This window comes from Geotrypetes seraphini, chromosome 1, assembly GCF_902459505.1.
Source record: "Geotrypetes seraphini chromosome 1, aGeoSer1.1, whole genome shotgun sequence".
In the NCBI taxonomy this organism is placed as follows: Eukaryota; Metazoa; Chordata; class Amphibia; order Gymnophiona; family Dermophiidae; genus Geotrypetes; species Geotrypetes seraphini.
This window is the reverse complement of record NC_047084.1, coordinates 197,737,483-197,760,062: the sequence shown is the minus strand read 5'-3', so window position 1 is coordinate 197,760,062 and position 22,580 is coordinate 197,737,483. Positions and strand designations below refer to the sequence as shown.

Here is a 22,580-nt window from a genome sequence, read left to right as displayed (position 1 = left end):
ATGGGACAGGGACCGAGCTTGCAGGCTCCAGTGGCTTGCACAAATTACATTGTAACGTGCCATGAAAATAAGAGGGAGGAAGGTAGATAGATAAGCCACGTGAGAGGAGCTGAAGGGTAGTAGAAAGGAACAGATGGTAAAGGAGGGAGGGAAGGGTGGTGGTGGAAAGGAATAGGACAGACATTGAAGGAGGGTGGAGAGGAACAGACCCCGAAGGGAAATGTGGAAGACAGAGTGGGAAGAAGACAGATGCCAGACTATGGGGGAGCGGAGGGAAGAAGATGGGTGCTAGACCAATTGGGGAGGGGTGAAAGGAGAGGCACAGTAACAGCAAATGGAAGACGTAGAGAGAAGACACACAGTGGATGGAAGGAATTGAATGAGAAGATGTGGAAAGCAGAAACCAGACAACAAAGGTAGAAAAAAAAATTATATTTATTTATTTATTTTTTGCTTTAGGATAAAATAGTATATTAGTTGTGTTGATAAAAATTTATAAACAAAGCCCTGCCAGCTGAACATCTCTTTCTCTAGTTCAGCAGCAGGAACTTTGATTTATAAGAAAGGAATAAGCTAAATATTACAGTACTAAGGCTTATATGGATGCAGCGGGGACGGTGACGGGGCGGTGAATGGGATGGCAGTGGCGGTGACGGGGCGGTGAAAGGGATGGTGGTGACAGTGACGGGGCGGTGAAGGGAACGGCTGTTGACGAAGAGCTACGTGTGTGTCTTTCTCCGATTCCAGCCAGAATATCAGCTTTGTGTTCAGCCAAACAGGCCCAAGTTTTGCACTGAATAAAGTATTTTATAATTTTTCACTATTCTGTTTACTTAATATTTCATAATAAAGTAATTATAAAATACTTTCTTTGTGTTTATTTGATTCCTATTCAAGAGAATTACTTTATATATAGTCAATATAGGCACAGAGTTAAATTTTTTAACATTTTCTAATGGTGGTGTGCCTCGTGATTTTTTTCATGAAACAAGTGTGCCTTTGCCCAAAAAAGGTTGAAAAACACTGCATTAAAGGATACAATAAAAATAAGATAAATAAATAAAGATAAATAAATAAAGAATAGGTACTTAGAACTTCCCTCCTTTGCTTTGTTGTTCTGTTATATCAAGACATTTACTGCTACTTCACCTGCAGTTATTCTTGCCTGTGACCTGTTCTGGCATGGCCATCTCACAATTTCTTTGATTGCTCTTTGATTTGGCTGCAGTGTGATCTACTCATCAGCTCCAAGGTTAGCATTTTGCCTCTATAATCTGCTGAATTTCCAGAAGGACACAGATTCAGTGCCTGCTCATAGTGTGACTATGCAACAGAGGCCTATTTGGGTCACAAGTTCCATCTTAACTCATGACTTCATGCTCTTCCATCTTTTTGTGAAGATTGGTCATTTATCAGTTCAGAGTTTTACCTTCCACAACTATAGCTTCAGAAGTGGCATCTACAGATGTGATTTGCATGTAAGACCTGCTTGCATGGTGTCATTGACTCTGCCTGCAGATGTGGCATCAAACACAGCAGTTGCAGATGACTTCACATAAAGGAGCCACAAAGTAACTTTACTGTATATGCATGGGCCACAGGTACATAAGAATTGCCATATTGGGACAGACCAAAGATCCATCAAGTCCAGTATCCTGTTTCTAACAGTGGCCAACCCAGGTCCCAAGCATCTAGCTAGATCCCAAGTAGCAAAAAAGATTATATGCTTCTTATCCTATGAATAAGCAGTGGATTTCCCTAAGCCATCTCAAAAATTGGCCTATGAACTTCTTTTTTAGGAAATTATCCAAAATCTTTGTTAAACCCTACTAAACGAACTGATTTCACCACATTCTCCAGTAACGAATTCCAGAGTTTACATTGTGTGAAAAAATATTTTCTCTGGTTTGTTTTAAATCTACTACTTAGTAGCTTCAACGCATGTCCCCTAGTATTTTTGGAGTGAACAAGTGATTCACATCTACCCTTACCACTTCACTTATTATTTTAAAGACCTCGGTTCCGGGGAAAATGGCGGAAGCACTGATTAAAGAACACATCGATGAACATTTGGAAAGAAACAAACTTTTGATAACAAGCCAACATGGTTTCTGCAGGGGGAGATCGTGTCTAACGAACTTATTGCACTTCTTCGAAGGAATTAACAAACGGATGGACAGAAGAGACCCCATAGACATCATATACCTTGATTTCCAAAAAGCCTTTGACAAGGTGCCTCACGAGCGTCTACTCCGGAAACTGAAGAACCATGGAGTGGATGGAGACGTACATAGATGGATCAGAAACTGGTTGGCGGGTGGGAAACAGAGGGTAGGGGTGAAGGGCCACTACTTGGACTGGATGAGGGTCACGAGTGGTGTTCCGCAGGGCTCAGTGCTCGGGCCGCTGCTATTTAATATATTCATAAATGATCTAGAAACAGGCACAAAGTGTGAGATAATAAAATTTGCGGACGATACAAAACTATTTAGTGGAGATGGGACTAAAGAGGAATGCGAAGAATTTCAAAGGGACTTGAACAAACTGGGGGAATGGGCGGCGAGATGGCAGATGAAGTTCAACGTTGAGAAATGTAAAGTATTGCATGTGGGAAACAGAAACCCGAGGTACAACTATACGATGGGAGGGATATTATTGAATGAGAGTAACCAAGAAAGGGACTTGGGGTTAATGGTGGAAATGACAATGAAGCCGACGGCACAGTGCGCAGCAGCTGCTAAGAAAGCAAATAGAATGCTAGGCATAATCAAAAAGGGTATTACAACAAGGACGAAAGAAGTTATCCTGCCATTGTATCGGGCAATGGTGCGCTCGCATCTGGAATACTGCGTCCAATATTGGTCTCCGTACCTTAAGAAGGATATGGCGTTACTCGAGAGGGTTCAGAGGAGAGCGACACATTTGATAAAAGGGATGGAAAACCTCTCATACGCTGAGAGATTGGAGAAACTGGGTCTCTTTTCCCTGGAGAAGAGGAGACTTATAAGATCATGAAGGGCATAGAGAGAGTAGAGAGGGACAGATTCTTCAAACTTTCGAAAAATAAAAGAACAAGAGGACACTTGGAAAAGTTGAAAGGGGACAGATTTAAAACGAATGCTAGGAAGTTCTTCTTTACCCAACGAGTGGTGGACACCTGGAATGTGCTTCCAGAGGGCATAACAGGGCAGAGTACAGTACAGGGGTTTAAGAAAGGATTGGACAATTTCCTGCTGGAAAAGGGGATAGAGGGGTATAAATAGAGGATTACTGCACAGGTCCTGGACCTGTTGGGCCGCCGCGTGAGCGGACTGCTGGGCATGATGGACCTCAGGTCTGACCCAGCAGAGGCATTGCTTATGTTCTTATGTTCTTATCATATCACCCCTGAGCCATCTTTAGCCTTTCCTAATTTATGTCGCCCTCTTTCCTGCAGATTTAAATGGGAATTCTCTTAAAATTCCAGATTGGGATCAATTTATTAAACTTTATACAACATATTCTATTTTTTTGTAAAACTGATAGAAGGTCTGGTTAACAATGAATTAATGAATTATTTGGATTAATTTTCTATCTTAGCTGATTCCCAATCTGGTTTTCGTCCCCTCCATAATATGAAAACAGTTTTAGCTTCTTTACTGGATCATCTTCACAAATTATTCAGTATAGGTAGGAGTATACTGATCTTACAGTTTGATTTGGACAGTGCATTTGATCTCATGGATAATGGAATTCTGATTAAATGTTTAGATGCAATTGGTATTTTGAGTTGTGTTCTCCAATGCTTTGAAGGGTTTATAAAATATCGAACTTATCAGGTTTGTAGTGATGAACAATATTCTCATGTAATGGAGTAACATAAGTGGAGTTTCTCAGGGTTTTCCATTTTCTCCCTCACTGTTCAATGTTTATTTGGCATCCTTAGGCAATAAACTAACAAGTCTAGGCTTGAAATTATATTGTTATGTATAAGAACATAAGAATTGCCGCTGCTGGGTCAGACCAGTGGTCCATCGTGCCCAACAGTCCGCTCACGCGGCGGCCCTTAGGTCAAAGACCAGTGCCCTAACTGAGTCTAGCCTTACCTGCGTACGTTCTGGTTCAGCAGGAACTTGTCTAACTTTGTCTTGAATCCCTGGAGGGTGTTTTCCCCTATAACAGCCTCCTGAAGAGCATTCCAGTTGTCTACCACTCTCTGGGTGAAGAAGAACTTCCTTACGTTTGTACGGCAATCTATCCCTTTTTAACTTTAGAGAGTGCCCTCTTGTTCTCTCTACCTTGGAGATGGTGAAACCTGTCTTTATCTACAGTCTTGATCTACAGTTCTTATCTCTTATTGTTTACCGCACTGAACTGCATGGTATTACGGTATATAACTAAATTTATTATTATTATTATTACCTTTTCTAATTCCGCTATATCTGTTTTGCTAGTTATTCTAGGCCTATTTTCCTGTTTCTACTTTCCCCTGTATCTCATCTCTTCATGCTTTTGTTCATGACTTCTAGCTATATAACACATTTGATGATAATAATTTCTGCTCTAATCATTAATCATCTTCATTGTCCTAGATCAGTGGTTACCAAACCTGTCCTGGGGACCCCCAGCCAGTCAGGTTTTCAAGATATCCCTAATGAATATGCATGAGAGAGATTTGCATATAATGGAAGTGACAGGTATGCAAATCTCTCTCATGCATATTCATTAGGGATATCTTGAAAACCTGACTGGCTGGGGGTCCCCCAGGACAGGTTTGGGAACCACTGTCCTAGATGAAGGCTTCATCAATACCTCTGGTGCTTCCACTGAGTAGGCTTACTCTTAGATGGTTGCCTTCGGAACTCCCATTCACTAATGCTGCAGTTTGGGGTTTCTCTGATTTTTTTTTTTTTTTAAATCTCACCCTACTTGTTTCAGTTTGTATTAATAGAACATAATGATTAGTCTGTATAATTTTGTCTTATTTGTATTTGTATTTGTCACCGCTGGTTTCTATTGTACATTACAATTATGTAATACGCATTGAAATATTTGATATTGCGTAAAATCTAAATTTAATAAACTTGAAACTTGAAACTTGAACCCTAATTAGGACACTGCTTTCCTACATCTCATTTGTTCTGGATTGGTTTGGTATGGATAAAAATGAAGGAAAATTATGTCTTATCTGTTTCTTTTCCTTTTCATTAATCCTACCAAACCAGTCCAGAAGCCTTCCTAGACTGGTTTTCCTTACATGTTTTCTTTTTACAGGTACCGTAATAGCTTCTGCTTTTCATTTCCTTCACATGAATGCCTCACATCTTCTGACTGAGTGAAAAACCTGGATGTCAATTGAGTATGAGCCTCATTATATACTGTTAAAATGTGGAGGGGCATAAATCAAAAGAAACGTCTAAGTCCGTTTTGGCCTAAGTCGTAAGTCGCCCAAAGTTGGACACGGGAAAAGGTCCATTTTTGAAAAAAACATCCAGCATATTTTTTGGGGGGAAAATTGTCTAACTGTATATCCAGCCGTCTGATCGCCAAGACTGCTAAGTCGTCCATCTTTATACCCCATTTTCGACCAAAAATTAGTCCAACTCAAAAACGCCTAGAAAAAGACCCAGACATGGCACCAGAGTAGTGGAGTACCTTACTGGGCACTGCTGTAAACTACACATCTCACAACAGCTCCCTTACAAGTCATGGTAAGCCCCCCCAAAACACCCCTGGAATCTACTAACCCACCTATCTACCACCCCAATAGCCCTTATGGCTGCAGAAGCCACTTATATGGCAGTACAAAAGGGTTAGGGGGGTTTTGGGGGCTCACATTTTCCACCATGAATGCAGTGATTAGAATGGCTTATGGGCCTGGGTCCTCCTCTCTATGGTTCTCTAACCAACCCCCAAGACCACTTAAGCCATCTCTGTGCAGCTCTACTGGGCTTTCCTATGCTGATGTTCTGGAGGCAGATATGCAAAGTTGTTATTACGATTTTTATGGAGGTGGGGGTCAGTGATCACTGGGGCAATGTGTGTGGTTCTGTACTTTGTGTCTGCAGTGCTTATCTGGTCACTTTGGATACCTTCTTGGGACTTAGACCTGGTTTTAGATTGGCTAAGTCACAATGTCCAGGTTCGGTCTAGGCAGTGTTGTAAAACTTTCGGTTATACATGCAGTACGACTAAGTCTAGGACAGCCCACGTCCCACCCAAATCCCATCCTCAACACTCCTCCTGACACGCCCCTTTAGTTCTGGTCGTTCAGCAGCACTGTGAAGGCCTAGGTCATTTTTAAATACGTCTAAAAACCGTTTTAATTATCGGCACTTGGACGACTTGTCTTTTAGATCATCCAAGTGCCGATTTAGGCCAGTTTTTAGACGTATATATGTTTCGATTATGAGCCAATACATAGATGGACATCTATGTACTAGAAAAATCCAGCATGAACATCCACTTTACAAGCTTAAATGTACAAATTATGAATGGGGGAGGGGGAAACAAGGGACATGGATGTTGGTATGGCAGAATATGAATATCCATCTTATAAAATGGTCATAGAGATGTCCATGGTTAAAGCTGTGGGCTGAGAATCAGGGGACCTACAGTAGCTTCAAATCCCCTTTCAGCTGTTTATGGGTTTTATTTTAATTGTGAGCCCTCCGGGAATAAAAAAAAATACCTATTGCAGCTGAATGTCTACCACTTCAATAGCCTTCAAGCTTGAAGGTGTCTTACATTCAGTTACAGTAGGTAATTTTCTGTCTCTGGAGGGCTCACAATTTAAACAAACAAACCCAAACTGGGGATTTTCAACCTGGGTCCTTTCCAGTCCATTGCACTAACCATAATGGTTACTGTAGATGGGCAGATTAGATGGGCCATTTGACCTTTATCTGCCATCATGTTTCTATCCCCCTCTTTTACTAAGGTGCGCTAACCAATTAGCGCGTGCTAAACGCTAACGCGTCCATAGACTAACATGCACGTGTTAGCGTTTAGCGTGCGCTAATCGGTTAGCGCACCTTAGTAAAAGAGAGCCTATGTTTCTACACCTGAGATCTGCATACTATATTGTTAAGAATATCCATAATCCCCTGGATTCTATAAATGGCATTTAAAACTGTGTGGTGCAAATTTGGGTGTGTGCCCAGTTTGTGCACACAATTTAATTGAATAACAAGCCAATTAGCACTGATTGGCAACAATTTGGATTTACTCACACATCTTGATAAATGCAATTCTATAATGATGCACGTGCAAATTTTGTGCATTCAACTGAAAAGAGGGCTTGGCCATGGGAAGGGCATGGGAGGGACAGAGGTTCACTAAAGATCCAAGAAGTATTACAGAAGTTGGGGGAGCTGCACTTAACTTATGTGCCAGGATTTATTACCAAGTTAGGCTAAATCCTTATGTCCAAAGTTTGTTGAGGATCCTGGTGCTACATGCTAATCTATAAACAGCACTCAACTCGGAGTACCGTTTATAGAATAGCACACAGCCAATATTTTTTAGGCACCCAAACTTGGGCTCATTTACAGAATCTAATATCTGAGATTGTCACAGAGCTGGTATCCCCTGCCAGTTTCATATTCAGTGGAGAGGAATGGGGATGGCAAACACCAGGTGATTAAGAAAGTGTCATGCATTATTCCCTCCAGTGGATAGCAGGATAGTTAGAGCACCTTTCTGTAACCTGGATGTGACAACTTCCAAGTCTAAATAACAACATCTGTCTTTTTAGACATGGATTTCCCTTCTCCTTCTGTATCAAAGATGAACATCTATATTTTTGGCCCTCTCTAGTCCCACCCAAAACATATCCAGACCATGCTCCATTACCACATGGACATACTGCAGTGCTAGATGTCTATGTCCTGCCTTTCTAAAATGGGATTTGGATGGCCATGCAATATGGACATCTAAATGCCAGCTTTACTACTACTACTATTATGATATCCAAAACAAGAATAGAGCTTCTAAAATAACATAAGAATTATCATACTGGGACACACCGAAGGTCCATCAAGCACAGTATCCTGTTTCCAATAGTGGCCAACCCAGGTTCCAAGTACCTAGCTAGCTCCCAAATAGTAAATCAGATTTTATGCTGCTTATCCAAGGAATAAGTAATGGATTTCCCCAAGTCATCTCAATAATGGCCTATAGACTTCTCTTTTAGGAAATTATTCTTTTTCAAACCCTGCTAAGCTAACTGATTTCAACACATTCTCCGGCAACAAATTCCAGAGTTTAATTAAATATTATATGAAGAAATATTTTCTCTGGTTTGTTTTAAATCTACTACTTAGTAGCTCCATCACATGCCCCTTAGTCCTAGTATTTTTGGAAAAAGTGAACAAGTGATTCTTTTCCACTCCACTCTATTTTATAGACTTCTATCATATCACTCCTGAGCCATCTCTTCTCCAGGCTGAAGAGCCCTAGCTGCTTTAACCTTTCCTCATAGGGAAGTCGTCCCATTCCTTTTATTATTTTTGTTGCCATTCTCTGTATCTTTTCTAATTCCGCTATATCTTTTTTAAGATACAGCGACCAGAATTGCACTCAGTATTTGAAGTGTGGCTGTACAAGGGCATTATGACATTTTCATCTTTGTTTTCCATTCCTTTCCAGATAATTCCTAAAATTCTATTTGCTTTCTTAGCTGCCACTGCACATTGAGCTGAGGGTTTTAATGTATCCTTAACAATGACACCTAGATCCTATTCCTGAGCAGTGATTCCTAACATAGAACCTTGCATCACGTAGCTATGGTTCAGGTTCCTCTTTCTCACATGCATCACTTTGCATTTGCTCACACTACATATCATCTGCCATTTTGATGCCTAATCTCCCAGTCTCACAAGGTCCTCTTGCAATTTTTCACAATCCTCTTGTGATTTAACAATTTTAAACAACTTTGTGTTATCAGCAAATTTAATTATCTCCCTAGTTATTCCCATCTCTAGACCATTGACAAATATGTTAAAAAGCAGTGGTTCCAGCACAGACCCCAGGGAAACCTCACTATTTACCCTTCTCCATTCAGAATATTGACTATTTAAACCTATTCTCTGTTTTCTGTATTTCATCCAGTTCTTAATCCATAATAGGACATTACCTCCTATCCCATGGCTTTCTAATTTCCTCAGACGTCTTTTATGAGGTACATTGTCAAATGCCTTATGAAAATCCAAATACACAATATCAACTGGCTCACCTTTATCCACATATTCATTTATCCTTTCAAAGAAATGCAGTAGGAGGTAAGATTTCCCTTTGACTAAATCCATGTTTTTGTCATTTTGTCTACCATTTTACCAGGCACCAACGTCATACTCACCAGTTTATAATTTCTTGGATCACCTATGGAATACTTTTTAAAAATTGGCATTACATTGGCCACCCTCCAGTCTTCCAGTACAATGCTGGATTTTAAAGAAAAATTACAAATTACTAACAATAGCTCTGCAAGTTCCTTTATCAATTCTATCAGCACTCTGGGATATATACCATCCAGTGGTGTACCTAGGGCACCCGGGGCCCATCATTTTTTGATACCCCCCGTGTAAAAAAATATTTTTTATAATAACCATGAAAAATAAATGGTCATAATAGAAACAGGCACTGAAAATTTTATTTTATTGAACCTCATATATGTAACCATTAATCCAAACATAACATAAATTATGTCTGAATTGTCATATGGAGTAGTTGCAGGTGATGCTTGGGACAGTTCTGATTGTGTTTAGTTTTATGTGTTTTTTGAATAGAAGGGGTTTTATTTCTTTTATGAAGGTTTTGTAGTTTGTGGTCGAGGTCAATAGGTTGTAGAGTTGGGGGTCGAGTGTTAGGAGGTTGTCGAACAGCTTTTTTTCTTTTGACGATTTTGGTTGGAGGGTATGTGAATTGTGCGTGAGTTCTCCTATGTCTGGTTGAAGTGGATTTAATTATTTAGCTGAAGAAATTAGTAAAAAAAAACCCTATTCCACACACATTAATTCTCTTCCATTTTTGTTCCCATTCTAAAAAACACTGATAAGTTCCCAGAAAAAAAATACATTAAAATAAGAAGTGAAAACAAAGGCCCCTACAGATGAGAACATAACATAAGAATAGCCTAACTGGGTCAGACCAATGGTCCATCATGCCCAGTAGCCCATTCTCATGGTAACCAATCCAGGTCACTAGTACCTGGTCAAAACCCAAAGAGTAGCAACATTCCATGCCACCTATCCAGGGCAAGCAGACACTTCCCCCATGTCTTAATAACAGACTATGGACTTTTCCTCCAGGAATTTGTCCAAACCTTTCTTAAAATCAGCAATGCTATCTGCTTTTACCATAATTTCTGGCCACTTCATTTTTAAGCTTAGATCTTTCCTTCCAAACAGAGACCTTGCTAGATGTCAAATACAGAAAGAACAAGGTAACTTCACAAGTACTTAGCTGTGCAGGAAATGTGAATCTCCTCATACACCCACCATATAGTGCAAAAATGTGCAAAGGTCTGGTTTTTTCTTTCGATCACTACATAGCCTAAAGCCACACAAGCAGCGCTGTTACAAACATATTCTGAAGGTCAATACTAAGGTTAACAAAGTTTCCTTACTTGGACCACAAGGAGATACTGACAAACCACTGGAAGAGATCCCAAAACAACTACCCAGGCACAACACCCAAAGACCCACTCAGTGTGTGAACCAGTTGAGTGGAGTGGACTAACTGGTGGGTGGAAATGGGCCCGGAGTTTGCTCAGCAGAATTTCCCAGACCACCTCTTCCTCTCAACATATTGAAAAGCTGCCGCCGCCACCACCACCATTAGGAACACCTCACTGGGTAGGCCAGCAATGCTTATAAACTTTATAAAACACATTATTATATTTTCTTATAAAGCACATATTTTAACTGAACTCTCTGACATCCTCAGCCTTGCCATTCACAAAAATAGAAGGAAGAAAAGTTCCCGTTTCCTGCTGTCTCATGTCCCCGGCCTATACAATATTTTTCTTCTGCAGACCCTTCAAAAGTCTGACCAAATCCTCGTTTCACTTGCATTATAAAGTACTAAGGATGCCATCTCTCTCCAATCCCATGTCCTAAAGTCTAAGACAGTAGCGCAAACTAGTGCTGCCCGATTCAAGAAAAAAAAAAAATTTCGATTCGATTCAGCCTATTGAATTGGTTTTTCGAATCACTTTCCTGCCCAATTGGGTGTTTGGTTTTTTTTTTTCCAAACATCCTGGTGGGTTTATTTTATAGCTTTTTCACCCCCCTTTGGCTTCTCCTAGCCACACTGGCACTGTGGTGTAAATAAAATAAAGAAACAAAAAGGACTTTTCCTCTCTGTTAAATCCTAGCTCACGTTTGCGGTCTAACACCAGCTCTGGCAGGATACACATTTCAAATCTGACATATTGTAATCACAAAACAGAAAATAAAATTAGTTTTTCTACCTTTTGTTGTCTGGTAATTTTTCAAATCTTGTTGGTCCAAGGCTCTGGTTGTCTTCTGATAACTTGCTTGCCAGGGTCTCCTTCTTCCTTCTTTCTGCATGCTAACCATCCATCTGCCATCTCTGTCCTCCCCGTTTCTCTTTCCTCCCCAGGAGGTCTGGCATCTATCCTTTTTTCGTCTCCCTCCACAGATCCATCTTTTCTTTACCCTTTCATCCAGCATCTCTCCCTCCTTCCCCACCACCCTAGGGTCCACCAGCTCTCCCTTTCTTTTCCCAACTACCCTCCTATCCAGTATCTCTATCCCCCCTCCACACCATCCCTTGTGTCCAACTTCTCTCCCTTTCTGTTCCTTCCCTCTCTAAAAACCATGGTCCATCATTTCTCTCCCTCTTCTCTATTTTCAGACCCATTATTTCTTCCCACCCAAAGTCCTTCATATGCGCATCTCTTTGAACCCCCCATTCCCTCCGTGTATTTCTACACCTGGGCCCCCCTCCCTGAAGGCCTGTCCCCCTCCCCCCCGAAGGCCTGCACCCCACCTGAAGGCCTGCACCCCCCTTGAAGACCTGCACCTCCCCTTGAAGGCCTGCCTGCCTGCCCCCCCCTTAATGGCCTGCCTGCCTGATCCCCTTGAAGGCCTATCCCTCCCTTGAAGGCCTGTCTCCCCCCTTGAAGGCCTGCACCCCCCGAAGGCCTGTCTCCCCCTTGAAGACCTGCCTGCCCCCCCTTGAAGGCCTGTCCCTCCCTTGAAAGCCTGCCTGCCTGTCTCCCCTTTGAAGGCCTACCTGTCCCCCCCCTTGAAGGCCTGCCTGCCTGTCTGTCACCCCCCCTCCCCCTTGAAGGCCTGCCTGCCTACCCGCCCCACCCCGAAGGACCGCTCGCCCCCCTGGCCTCCCTGCACCACCTATGAAGCAGTCCGCAGCGGGATCGCGATGTCAGCGATCCCTAAGCTGCTTTCGGCACTGCTTCCTGCGCCGCAGTCCCGCCCCTCCTCTGACATCAGAGGAAGTCAATTTCTAATTTTTCAGGAGCATTGCTGCTACAATATCATTTGAAACATATCAAGAATGAAATAATAACTTATTGTATGAGCCAGATTTCATATTCCAGGGCTATCAAGGACTTAGTAAAGTCTATGCATTTCTTCCACCAGTGGTACAAGATTAAAAAGCTCCCCACTTGTATAACTGAGCAATTGTAATTGACTTACAGGTTAGGAAGTTAATGATTAATACTTAGTTAACCATTACCATCATGCCACTTCTCTATTGCTGCAGATGCTCATGGGTAGTGTTAGGAGAGTTATGGGCATCATAAAGCATAAATAATAGGCTTTTTATTTTCCCTCCTCAATATTTTCCTGTGTAAGATTTGCAGTGAAGCGTAGCTGGCAATCACATTACTGTGAAAGAGGACAGGTGTAAGCGACTTATATGCAGGAGGTTTTTATGTCGCACACTAAATTATTTTGTTGAGATACTTCAGCTTTTATTTATGATCCTTTGACCTAGAAACCATTACCAAACATTCCTTCAAAATGTTCCTCTTCTAGATGAGCAATCTAATGCCAAGTGGCCACTGTTCCATGACAGCAATGATAGGCACATACAGAGAAACTCCTCTGAGAAGTGTTACTCTAAATTAGGGAAAAACAAAACTCCATGAAGCCGAATCTCATGCATTGTTTCAAAGTCACTTCATTCACCGGAACTAACAGAGATGTAAGGGCAGCATATGTACAATAATGAATTGGCCAGATACCAGAAATTGCCAAGATGACGCACACTGGTAACCTCTGCCTGCCACAACTGTTTGGAGGAGATTTATACTCGTACTTGTTAGAGCTGAAAATATTTTCTCACATGGCACAAGCTGTGAAAGGTTAAGTGACAATAACTATTTTTCACTGACTTGTATTGGCACTTGTTATTTTCATTCACCGAATACTTAGAGGGGCATAATAAAAAAAAACGTCTAAGTCCCTTTTTGGCCTAAGTCCTTAAACGTTCAAAGCAGAAGCATGGAAAGTGTCCATAACCAAAACAAACGTCCTTGTTTTGATTATGGCCTGCCTCTACTACACGCCCAGATCACGACGTCTACACTTTTTGGCCATAATGAACCAAAAAAATGCCTAAGCCCCAAACGTCCAACAGAAGGGCTTTTAGGCGAAGGAGGAGCCTGTCCTTCGCCTAAAAGCTGGATTCTGTAACCGGTGTCTGTCAAAAACAACACCGATTACAGAATCCCCCCCCTACAACGATCCAGGCAGGAGGGTGTCCAAGTCCTCCTGCCATGTCGAACCGCGACCCCTTGCCCCGTCGAACTGTGACCCCCCCGACAACATCGGGGCAAGAGGGAGCCCAAGCCCTCTTGCCCCGGCGATCGTGCCCCCCCCCCCCGACTCGATATGGCCAGAAGGGAGCCCAAGCCCTCCTGGCCCCGGTGACCCACCTCCGACAGGAACGGGCCAGGAGAGAGCCCAAGATCTCCTGGCTCTGGCGACATCCCCCCCCCGACTGGATTGGGCCTGGAGGGAGCCCAAGCTTTCCTGGCCCCAGCGACCCCCTACCCCCCACCCCCCACTACAATATGGGCAGGAGGGATCCCAGGCCCTCCTGCCCTCGACACAACCCCCCTCCCCCCAAAGTCCGCCCCCCAGAACCCCTGATTGGCCCCCCCACTGACCTGCGACCACCCGGCCAACCCCACAACCCCCCACCCCCTTTCCCGTACCTTTCACGTTGGCCAGACAGACTGGTGCCAAGCCCGCCCATCCGGCAGGCCAGCTGTGTCCAGAATGGAGCTGGATTAGCCCAGGTGACAGAAACCCCGCCCACAGGTGGGGCCTGAAGCACCTGGGCCAATCAGAATAGGCCCGGGAGCCTTAGGCATCTCCTGCATCAAATAGAACTCAGGGGAAGTCAATTTCTAATTTTTCAGGAACATTGCTGCTACAATGCAGGAGATGCATTTTGGCGTCCCAATTGAAGCTTGATTGGATACGTTTCACCCTGAGGCAGCAGACTTGTGAAACGCTGGCCACCGCTGGTATATCGATCAACAGAAGATAAGTTGAAAGTTATTTCTCCTATCGTTCAGCACTAACAGCTCTGCTTAAGGTTTATACTTTCTGGAGTGCAACGGAGGTTTTATGCCAATGAGGTTAACGCCTAACCACCTGTTAACCTCCTTTGTGGAGGTGGGAGGGTCCTAGTCTGAGGCTTTTTCCTCCATTTTTTTACTGCACATTACATCCAAACCTAAGCTGTGCTGTTCATGTTCCACTTGACATTCTATATTTTTCTTGTGAAAGTGTATTTTAAATACTATTGAGTTTTTCACAAAATCCGAGTTTCTCTAGCTGTATTTCAGAGGATTACATCTTTTACAGCTCAGTTTTTCAAGTGACCAAAATCAAACATTTAGCTAGTATATAGTCAGACACATTTTTGTAATAGGTAGTACAGTAACTTCTTTGATTTAACTGAATGATCCCTGGTACCCAGGCTGACAGTTGAGTAATGTCAGCAACCACAGATGGGCAAAAATAGCACACCAGATAAAACTGGAAATGATCTGGAGGTAGTAACTTTAGGTGGCTTGAGTTATTGAATAAGGGCATGATGTGCTTGATTATTGAGGTTGATACTTGAAGATGGAAGCAGGAGGTATGTGATGAAACAGACACGACAATACATGGATGTATTCAAATATATAATAATAATAATTTTATTCTTATATACCGCCAAAGCCATAATAGTTCGAAGTGGTTTACAACAAGAAGTGCTGGACAATCACGGAATAAAACACAATTTAAAATCATCAGTATGTACATACAATGTGAAAGTAAGAACAGTAAATTCTTAACTTAGAAATCGATTAAATAATTTTGTTTTTACTAATTTTCTAAAACTGAAGTAGGATAAAGAATGCATAATGAAATTACCCAACCATTCATTTAATTTACCTGCCTGGAAAGCAAGAGCTCTATCCAAGAATCTTTTATATCGACAGGCCTTTATTGTAGGATAAGTGAACATATGATTTCTATGAGTAGGCCTGTTAGAACAGTTCAGTTTAAAATGAGAGACCAGATATGTAGGGGCCAACCCAAATATTGATTTAAAACAAAGACAAGAGAATTTGAAAAGAACTCTTGCTTCCAGGGGCAACCAGTGTAATTTTTGATAATAGGGACTTATATGTTCCCATTTTTATATATATTTTATTATATATATTTTATATACATATGACAGACTTGAAGAACATAAAACGTACTCTATCATATCTAGCGGTGCCATTGTCACAGGATATTTATTTATTTATTTATTGGGATTTATTAACAGCCTTTATAAAGAGATTTACTCAAAGTGGTATTGTCAAAGAATGTTTCTATACAGGTTTTGAAAGAGAGCACCATAATCAAATACTCAGGTGTGCATTTTCAAAACTGAGGTTGCCTTCATGAAATGGTTGAACGGGCAAAAACAGTGACAACAGACCCAGCCGGCAAGAAATACAAACCCCAGAACATTTCTGGAATAACTTGGAACCTCTGTACTTTTAAGAGCAGGGAGTGCGCTTGATTTTTGAATTTTGAAAATAAAGAAATAATAGCGTGCCTAATAGTTTAGTTTAGAATTCTGCTTATTTGTAATTACTAAGTAAAGAGCAATCTGTTTTAAAAGCCTCAGGACTTGTTTCATAAATGTTTCCTGAGCATCACCATCAGTTCTTTATTATTATTTTTTCTTATACTGAGAAGTTGGAAAACGAACAATGTTTTTGAGTTTCCTGATTTATAAATACAGTATGTATTGGGGGGAGGGGAGGAGAAACATGGAGTGGTGTTCAGCCTTGGATTTTTATCTTGATTGTGGGCAAAGCCGTCTGTTGCTGAAAATAGCCCAAATGCTGCTGGAACGGTAGCAGCAGCTGAAATTCTTCCAGTCTCTTATGCTGCCACTGTCTCACACTCTCTCTCTCTACTGCAGGCACTTGGATTTGGCTTCAGCCTGACATTCTGCAATTCCAAACCTCTTGCAAGGTCTAAACAAGGAGGATCTGCATGCACCAAGACGCAGAAGCCTGAGAAGCCCTGGAACCATTCTGTTTGGTAGGTAGCAATCTGACTGTAAGAGTGTCTATTTTGCTTTCTGTTGCACTCAGCACCGAGGGGCTGCTCTTTAGTCAAAAGGAAACCTGACAGCTGAGCTGAAGGTGTTTGCAATTGAACTGTGTATACTGTATGCCTGTCGAAAGTATAACGGGATATCAGAGGTGCTGAAAAAGTTCTCAGCTGGACCAACCAACTTCCTAAATACTGAGCGTTATTTTGCCACTGTAGTTGAAAAAAGCGTTATCTTATTTCATTAAGCGCCAATTTGCAGAAACAAAATTCTATGTTTTTTATATTGTTTCAGGCCATTGACTGAACCATATCCACGTCATTCTCTTCTTGGTTGGGCTGAGAACTTTTCAGCACCCCCTCTACACAGCTGATTCTGTTTGGCTTTCAATGTCATTCCTGCCTGATAATTCCCATATACTGTTTGCATTTTAAGGAGGATTTTCAGGCTCAAAGATAACCCCTCCCATACCCTTTTGCCCAGGCGGAGAGTGTACATACTGCATGTGTAAATGTGGGATATTGACTAGGTTTTCTGGGATATGTTTAAAATGAAATGGAAAAGAAAGCATGCATTTGTTTGAATGCTTGTGTCCATATTCTAGGCCTCTGGAAGCAAAATAGCAAGGACCAGGTATCTGGAATGAGGGATACAGGAATAATTGCATCTAGCAAGTCTCTGAAAATTGCTTAAAGTTTAGTAAAAATTTAGGGCTCCTTTTATCAAGCTGCGCTAGCGATTTAATGCGCGTAATAGCGCGCCTTAAACCGCCAGCCGTACTAGCCGCTAACGCCTGCCTTGAGCAGGCGGTAGTTTTTTGGCCAGTGCGGGGGTTAGCGCATGATTAAAAGTCGCGCTTAAAAGGAGCCCTTAGCTAAAAATCTTTTTTTTTCTTTTCCTTTTGAAGCTCTGTGGAGTGTGTGGCGCAGTGGTTGAAGCTACAGCCTCAGCACTCTGGGGTTGTGGGTTCAAACCCCGTGCTGCTCCTTGTGACCCTGGGCAAGTCACTTAATCCTCCATAGCCCCAGGTACGTTAGATAGATTGTGAGCCCACCGGGACAGAGAGGGAAAATGCTTGAGTACCTGATTGTAAAACCGCTTAGATAACCTTGATAGGCGGTATATAAAATCCTAATAAAACTTGAAACTTGATAAACTTGATTAGGCTTGCTTCAGTATAGAATATAATTTAGTTTGCATGTGAATAATTCATTAGTATTTGTGGTTAAAGTTTGATTTACTCAAATGTTTTTATATAATTGCCTTCTTACCATCAGCCTCCTTTTCTTCTAGTGTAGGAAGATGCTCCATACGTATCACATTTTTCCTAAATAGGTTATGAACAAAGTGACCCGTTGGCTCCATTTTTTTCAGGGCAGGTTGATCCAGCTCTGTTTCACTTTATTGCCTATCTGGACTTATAAATTAAAAGCTTCTTTACTACTACTACTATTAGAACTCCTACTATAATAAGGACTGTCTATTTAAAAAGGCAGTGAGGTAAAATCTGGACCAGGTCTGTTATATCCAGTAAACCAAGAGCCATGTGATCAGCACCAGATAGGATATTATATTATAATCGCAGTTGTCACCAGTCCTTGGTGGGGAAACAAAAATGTATCCTCTGCCATAATCACCTGAGGTATAGCCACACAGATAACAAATTTTCACTGTGTGTTCTTTTCTTCATGCCATAATGGGGTTGTCACCTTCAGCACAGCACAGGTCACCCTCTTTTTCAAGAGTCTCAGCCACTGTTCCAGCAATGATCAGTCTCTTAGTCTCCTGTGAGATAACTTCTAAAGCAGTGAAATGGGATTAAATGACAAGAGTTTCCAGTGTCCACTGACTCTGGTCCTATGAGCTTGCCACAATTGCTATGTGCATTTCCGCAAAAGTAAAGTTGCTTTTCAAACACCAGTGCCAGAGCCACGAAATGAAGGGTTTGCGTGGAATGGTGTTCTAGGGGCCAAACAGTGCAAAGAAAACAGAATTATTTAAAGCAAATCATATGTGTTTATGTTTAAAAAATATTTCCAGAGATGTGGTGTGGGAGTGTACTGTATGTGTTGGGGATGGGAGGAGGAATGTTTTGGGAAAGTAGCTTTTCAGAGTTTGCCATGTTCAGTCAAAGAGAAAGCAGTCTTGGGAGAGTACTGGAATGCATTTCTTTGCTTAAATACACCTCTGTGTTCAGCGAACAAGTAACATTCTGTGCAGGTTTTTCAGCTTGATAGTGTGTCTTTGTTAACCCTCCAAAGGTGGTGTCAAATATATTCTTAAAAGAATAATAAACTTCCAATGCTTTCCTCTCCATGCTGGCCCCTTTCCCCCCCCCCCCCTCCACACAAACACATTACCCTTTAGCTGATACACATCCAAGAAACATTGTGAGCCCTGAATAATCTGTCACATTGGCATGCCATGAAGCCGGAGAAAAGGAAATCACTCAGAACCATTACTGTATTACCTTCTTCTATTCAGTAAGCTGAGCTTGCATGTAATCAGCCTCTCCATCAACATTTAAACAAGGGAAGAGTGATAAACTTTCTCTCAGTAATCCTGTAAGCCAGAATCAAAATAATTCTCCCCCACCCCCCAAAAAAAAATTTAAGCTTTTTTGCCACCTTTGCTTCCATTCTCAAAAACTGCATATCATCTGGCATAATCCTTTTTCTCCCTTTCAGGATGAACAGCCTCAATGGCACCTATGTGCCTGTGTGCAAAGAAAGGGGAAAGTGAGTTGCAACTGTATTCAGTATCTCTTGATGCCAGTGTTTCTCAACCTTTTCAAGTACCCCCTAAGCCTAACAAATACCAACCAAGCTCCACCCCAGACCCACCTAAAATCCACCCTTGACTCCACCCCCATAATAATGGTACTAATTGTAATGCAATTTCTTCCATCCATTTTTCATATACACGTAATATAATCTTATTAATACATAATGGTAACCACAAAATTTTTAAAAAAAACATAAAGCACACTGTACAAAGAAAATGTTAATTATCATTTATATTTGGGGGGGATTTCAAAGAGGTCAAGACAGACGACTTTAAAATATGCAATTAGTAACAACTATAGAAAAAAATAGACAAATATAGAGCAAAATATAGACAGCAGATATAAATTCTCAAAGCTGACACATTTTGATCACTAAATTGAAAATAAAATCATTTCTCCTACCTTTGTTGTCTGGTGATTTCATGAGTCTCTGGTTGCACTTCCTTCTGATTATGCATCCAATATTTCTTTCCTTCTTTCTGCCTCCTGCATGCTTCCTCTCCTTCAGACCTCATTCCATTCCCCAACCAACATCTCTCTGTCCCTCTAGGAGTCTAACTTTTTCTTTCTTTCTCCCTGCCTGCCCCCTCCCCACTGAAGCCACCTCCGCCAATTTCTCCGTGCCTCCCTGCCCCACCCCCCTAAGCTGACCCTATCACCCGACACACTACATTTCCCCCAACTTTTTCTTCTTCTCTCCCTGCCTGCCCTCTGCTGAAGCTGCTGCCGATTCCTCCCTGCCCCACCCCTGAAGCTGACCCTGCCATCTAACACACTCCATTCCCACCCACCCCCGCCATTGCAGCAAAACATTTTTCTAAATAATTTTAAAATATATAATTTAAATAAGTTTAAAGTTCAAATTCATCTCCCAAAACTCTTAATGTACCATTTTCAAAGAGTAAATAGAGATTGACACTTATCTGTCTTTAAATAAGCTTAGCAGCATACTGTCTGTCGTCTAGGGGGAATAAATCTAACATGTTTCACCAGAGAGTAAATGGCTTTATCAAGGATTTCCCCTGCAAAGAAAACAGAAATCAGAAGATAGAAACCATATAAATCATTCCTAAAACTATTTACCCACCAAACTTCTCTTATCTCACTATGCCAAGTAAACTGAATGTCCCCACGGTTACGGACACGCAGCACTGAGCAAACCACAATTTTATTACTTCCCTTCTGATGACATCATTTCTCCTCCCACCCCAAAGGGAGGGACCAAGAAATTAGATTAGCGAAAGCCATTCTATTACTTGATTTAACCCATAGGGGGCTACAGAATTCAAAGAAAAAAATCTAAAACTGTTCTTTAAAGTTTAGTGCCTTCTCATCTAGGCATTGGCATTTGCATCAGCTATAGAGCTGGTGGTGTAAGTGATCATGCCTTAATGTGTATGCCCTTTCAGCCATTTGTGCTAGTATTCGATGAAGAAAAGTAGGAGACTAATTTTCTTTGTACAATAGGCTTAAAATAAGTGACATAAGCCGTACCTATAATGAAAGCCTTGCTATACAATTACCCTCTCTGACTCAAATTCTACAAATGGCATCCTAATTTGCATGCACCAATAAGTGCACACAGCCAGTTTGCACTCACAACTTAATTGTTTAACAAGCCAATCGGTGCTGATAATTGACAATTAACACCTAATCATCGATGCTAGTTGGCAGAAAATAGAAGTTATGTGTACAACTTTGTAGATGCATTCTATAACACGATGTACATCACTTCTAGTGTGCAAATCTCAAAAGGGGACATAGCCAGGGGAGGACCATGGGTGGATCATGGGCATTCCTAAACGTTATGCGCATTGCTATAGAATACACTCAATCCATGCTGTGAAAATAAAAATAAAGGTGCCACAGCATTTCAAAATGTGGGCTGTGAGCAAAGCATATTTAAATGGTGTATGGCAGTGAGAGTAGCTCCTGAAAGCATTAAGTGAAACGGGCAGCTCCGTTGAGCTAAATTCTGCATTATAGAAAGCGCCTAATAGTCAGATAAATTGTCGTATCATAATCGTTGCATCATATTTGCTCACATATTTAGTTAGTCACATAACATAAAAGGTGACATAAATTTTTGTGTATAATTTATTTATTTATTTATTCAATTTTCTATACTGTTCTCCCAAGGGAGCTCAGAACGGTTTACATGAATTTATTCAGGTACTCAAGCATTTTTCCCTGTCTGTCCCAGTGGGCTCACAATCTATCTAAGGGACCTGGGGCATAATGATTAATTGCCTAATGCTTGACTGCCCTAGTTAGGCCTGTTCTTGCTATTGGAAGCTAAGCAGGATCAGGCCTGTGCAGTACCTGAATGGGATACCACTGGGGAATTCCTAGTGCAGCGCCTTATACTGGCAAGCAACAACATAGTGGAGCCACACACTGCATGGGAGAAGGCAATGGCAAACCACTCCTGTACTCTAACCTGAAACATCACAGGGAGGACTCCTCAATGTGCATGCTGCCATGGGTATAAAAATAAATTATTATTATTATTATTATTAATAGCAACTTTATTTTTATATACTGCAATACCACAAATAGTTCAGCAGTCAACTTGAAGGCATACACACACATAATAACTAATACACTGAGGCCTAGAGTCTATAAATGGTACCTGAAGTTAAGCACCTAGATCAGTGTGCCTACATGCCTTTCTTTATTGGCTTAATCAGGATTGATAATTGAAAGTGCCATTAAAAAACAATTAAAAATGGTTTTAAAGAATGAATTAGTGGTAGACGCCTAACTCGGTAGGCATGTACACCGAGACACCGACAAGCAAGTAGGCATGGTTAGAGGAATTTGGGTGGATTTTGGGCATGGTTTGACTTAGGCGCTGGTAGGCACCTAACTTAGGTGCACTCATTTAGGTCAAGAAAACCCTGCCCTAAATGGCAGTGGGCCTATGCTTTCAATTCCTACCAGTGCCTAAGACCACTTAGGTTCCTCTAGGCGTGACTCTATAAATGGTGCCTGGGTAAATTTTGACCGATTGTATATAATTTGTAGTATTTACAAAGCCAGTTTTGTTTGCTTGTGTTGGGCAATTTTATAAAGACATTTTCACGCGTGACCACAAAAATGTGTAAAATGGCCTCTTATAAAATACTGACCGGTGTAAAAGTATACACTTTTACATCATGGCATGTACTTTGCAGCAACACGTGTGCAGAGTGGAGTTTGGTTAGTG

General features: G+C 41.4%; 1 protein-coding gene across 7 annotated transcripts in view; it reads left to right on the top strand.

Annotated features, from left to right (window-relative positions):
- Positions 1 to 22,580, top strand: part of SORBS2 (sorbin and SH3 domain containing 2) — a 515,532-nt gene that overhangs the window by 58,552 nt on the left and 434,400 nt on the right. For 6 of the 7 annotated variants that reach the window (XM_033943759.1, XM_033943750.1, XM_033943740.1 and 3 more), the window contains exon 2: positions 16,453 to 16,574. The gene's annotated coding sequence lies outside the window, so the exon portion shown is untranslated. Of the gene's footprint in view, positions 1 to 16,452; positions 16,575 to 19,274; positions 19,326 to 22,580 lie in introns of all 7 variants that reach the window. The other variant, XM_033943731.1, reaches the window with a different exon arrangement.